Source organism: Bison bison, unplaced genomic scaffold (genome assembly GCF_000754665.1).
Source record: "Bison bison bison isolate TAMUID 2011002044 unplaced genomic scaffold, Bison_UMD1.0 scf7180017864248, whole genome shotgun sequence".
NCBI classification, from domain to species: domain Eukaryota; kingdom Metazoa; phylum Chordata; class Mammalia; order Artiodactyla; family Bovidae; genus Bison; species Bison bison.
In genome coordinates, this window is record NW_011494820.1 from 2,086,683 (window position 1) to 2,090,841 (window position 4,159).

Here is a 4,159-nt window from a genome sequence, read left to right on the forward strand (position 1 = left end):
CCTGCTCGTTCTGGAACCTTCTTTTAGCGTCACTTGGGGCTGAGCCAGAGGCCTTTTGTGCCACGTCCAGGGTCACAGAGGACAGTGGATGTGGCCAAGCCGGGACTAGAGGGGGCCCGTCTGCTCCCAGGCCACAGCAGACCCTCTGTGCCGAGTGGGAAACAGACCTGGCCTAGCGGGGCCTTGTGCTCAGGGTGCCTGGTCAGACTCCGGAGTTCACCGCTAGGTGTGCTCCTTGCCCCACCTCTCAATTCTGCCGCCTCATCTGCAATGGGGAACCCTGATGGGACCTCACTGGGGACTGTGCTGAGCCCGCAGTGACCGCAGAGGTCTGGCCGTGCAGCAAGCAGACAGACCTGTATCTGGGCAGCAGCATAGCCGGTGTAAAGGCCCTGGAGCAGGATGGAACCCGGTATGTTCAAAGGTGATAAAGGTGGGTGCTCAGCAGAGCCGGACCCTACAGGGCCTCTGGGGAGGGGTGGGGTTGACTCCAGGAGCTGCGTCTCATCTCTTCCCAACAACCCAGGGCTATAGGAGCTTCACCCCAAAACGCTGCCCACCGTCCCAACCAGGATAGCCAAAGCCAGTGTTTGGCACCTTTATCAACCTGAGTTCCTGCTTGCTGCTTTAGCCTGCCTCCAGGGAAGGAGATCTCTGAGGTAGACCACACAAGTGTTTGGCTCATGCCCACCCCCTTACTAGTGCTTCCCAGGTGGCGCTAGTGGTAAAGAACCCACCTGCCAATGCAGGAGGTGTGAAAGAAGCAGGTTTGATCCCTGGGTTCAGAAGATTCTCTGGAGGAGGAAATGGTAACCCACTCAAGTATTCTTGCTTAGAGAACCCCATGGACAGAGGAGCCCAGTGGGCTACAGGCCATAGGATCACAGAGTTGGACGTGAATGCAGCGACTTAGCGCACACCCCCTTACAGTCCAGGAGGAGAAGCCACTGGCCACAGCCACCCAGCTGAAAGTGGCCGTCAGGCCTTGAGACTTGATCTTTGCCCTGCTTGCTCCAGGCCCTCTTGGGGCCACCTGGATTACGCTGAGGGCACATCTGGCCATGGCTTGGAACTGATCCTACTCTGCACCATTCAATCCCCTTGGGTTTCTGCCTTGGCCTCTGACGGGAACGGGGTTCCGTGGGAGGCTCTGGGGTGGGGGCCGTGGGTTGGCCAGGCCTAGGAGGCCTGCATCTCAGGCAGGATGCCCCCTCTCTGCTCGGTCTCTGTGGTTTCAGGCTGGGAAGGTGGCCTGAGAGGGGGTGGCCAGATGGACTATGGGCTGGCTGGGGCGACTTTGTGGCCTGGCTGTGAGGGGTGTCAACTGCTGTCGCTCCTGAGTGCTGGCTGTGCAGCACTGGCGTCCGTCCACCGTGGACCCGTAGCAGCCTTGTTCTGTGCCCGTTTCATCATCATATACTCGGGGCAAGTCTTTCGTCAGGTGTGTTGTGAATATATTTCCCACCTTGTGTCTCACTTTTCATTTTCTTATCATTTATTCATTTGGCTGCACCAGGTCTTAGGCGCAGCATGTAGGATCTCTTGGTTGTGGGATGCTAACTGTGGGTTGTGGCATGTGGGATCTAATTCCCTGACCAGGGATTGAACCTAAGTCCCCTGCACTGGGAGCATGGCAGTTTTTAACCACTGGGCCCTCAGGGCAGTTCCTTACTTTTCATTTTCTGTTCATTCAAAGAACAGACATTCAAACTTTAATGCAGTCCAATTTGTCATTTTTTCCCCCTTCATTCCACATGCTTTTTGTCAAAACTTTTTGAGCCATCTGTAGAGATTTTCTGGGTTTTCTTTTAAACCTCTTATGGCTTTAACTTTTACATTGAGATCCAGGAGCCACTTTGAGTTAACTTTTCTAAGTGGTGTGAGGTTGAGGTTGAGGTTCAAATTTTTCCAAATAGCCATCCAGTTGGGCTTCCCAGTGGTGCAGTTAGTAAAGAATCTGCCTGCCAATGCAGGAGATGCAAGAGATACCAGTTCGATCCTTGGGTGGGGAAAATCCCTGGAGTAGGAAATGGCAACCCACTCCAGTATTCTTGCCTGGAAAATACCAGGGCAGAGGAGCCTGGCAGCTACAGTCTACGGGGTCGCAAAGAGCTGGGCACAACTGAACACGCATGTATGTGTCCAGCTGTTGCAGAAACATCTGTGGGGAAGACTTTGTTTCCTCTAGTGAGTTACTATGATAGCTTTGTCAAATAGCAACTGAGGGACTTCCCTGGTGGCCCAGTGGCTAAGACTCTGCATTCCCAATGCAGTGGCCCAAGTTCTGTGTCTCGTCAGGGAACTAGATCCCACAAGCTGCAACTGAGAGTTTGCATACCACAACTAAAGATTCTGCATGCTGCAACTAAGACTGGAGCAGCCGAGTAAATAAATATTAAGAAAAAGCACCTGACCACACACCTGTGAGTCTTTTCTGAGTCTGCTCCATGCTGAGGGTTTCTGTGTCCCCTTGGCAGGTTTCACGTGTCCTGAAGACTAGCTTTTTAGTGATGATGGAGTCAGGCTGGTCGTGCCTCCTTCCTTTGCCCCTCTTGTGCATGGTTACTCTGGTTGTGCCCATTATTAGCCGAGCAGATGAAAGCTCAGAGAGGAGACAGGTCCTGCCCAGGGTCCCACTACCTGGAAGTAACAGGCAGGATTTGGCCCAGGTCAGCCTGCCTCCAGAGTCCAGGCAGCTGTTTCTGCATCTTACTGCAGGTCAAGGCCAAGAGGTGAGAAAGGCCTTGAATGCCAGGGCCAGGTGGGGACTTTAGTGTATCCATCCCCTGGGTCATCCCATCCTCAGTGGTGTGAACAGGGCGGCGGTAGGGAGCCAGAGGGGCAATGAGGTTACCCTAAGGATACAGGAGGCCTGTGGCGGGTGTCAGACGGTGCTTGCTCCCGATTCAGGCATGCTTAAGTGCAAAGGTGTGCTGGCTGGACAGCGTGTGCTGTGCTCAGAGATTGGATGGATGGATTTTCTTTCTTATCAAAATGTATACCAGTGCCTTCTGTGTACCCTGTCTTGAGTGATGACTCAGCCTGGCCCTTGCCCTCAAGGGGTGCGACTTGTGGTGGGCCATGAATTGGAAGTGAACACGGAAGAATGAGCTTTGTGTGTGAAAGCTCACGTCTCCTGAACACTTCAACAGGGTGACCTTTACATGCCTCCATCTCACATCTTCCCTAAAGGACAACTTGAGTGCTGGCTGGGGTCACCCAGTGTAGCATCATCAGTGGCTTTGAATGCCTGTTCTCTATTTCTCCTCCTGGTAGAACTCACCTTTACTCCTTACCACACAGATGGGGCTGGTGCCCCACCAGCCTTCAGGGGTGGATCCGCATCTCAGGCCTGACCAATCAGAGCAGTCCAGCGGCCTGGCCACAGTGATTGGCTCCTGGGTGGTCATGTGACCCACAGTGACCCAATCAAGGCCTTCCCTGGTACCTCTGCTGGAGCCATGAGGGCTCTTAGAACCCCATCTGTAGAGAAGTAAAGAAGAAACTAAAGGCATGGGTTGTGCAAACCCTGCACATTTAAAGGACTGGCCCTTGACTGGCACCTGAGAGGTCACTTCTAGACTCTTGGAATGTCCTGACTGATAAGAGTATCAGTTTACCTGAGGCCATCAGTTCAGTTCAGTTCAGTCGCTCAGGCATGTCCGACTCTTTGCAACCCCATGAATCGCAGCAGGCCAGGCCTCCCTGTCCATCACCAATTCCTGGAGTTCACCCAGACCCACGTCCATCGAGTCAGTGATGCCATCCAGCCATCTCATCCTCTGTCGTCCCCTTCTCCTCCTGCCCCCAATCCCTCCCAGCATCAGAGTCTTTTCCAATGAGTCAACTCTTCACATGAGGTGGCCAAAGTACTGGAGTTTCAGTTTTAGCATCATTCCTTCCAAAGAAATCCCAGTCCATTCTGAAGGAGATCAGCCCTGGGATTTCTTTGGAAGGAATGATGCTAAAGCTCAAACTCCAGTACTTTGGCCACCTCATGAGAAGAGTTGACTCACTGGAAAAGACTCTGATGCTGGGAGGGATTGGGGGCAGGAGGAGAAGGGGACGACAGAGGATGAGATGGCTGGATGGCATCACCGACTCGATGGACCTGAGTCTGGGTGAACTCCGGGAGTGGGTGATGGACAGGGGGGCCTGG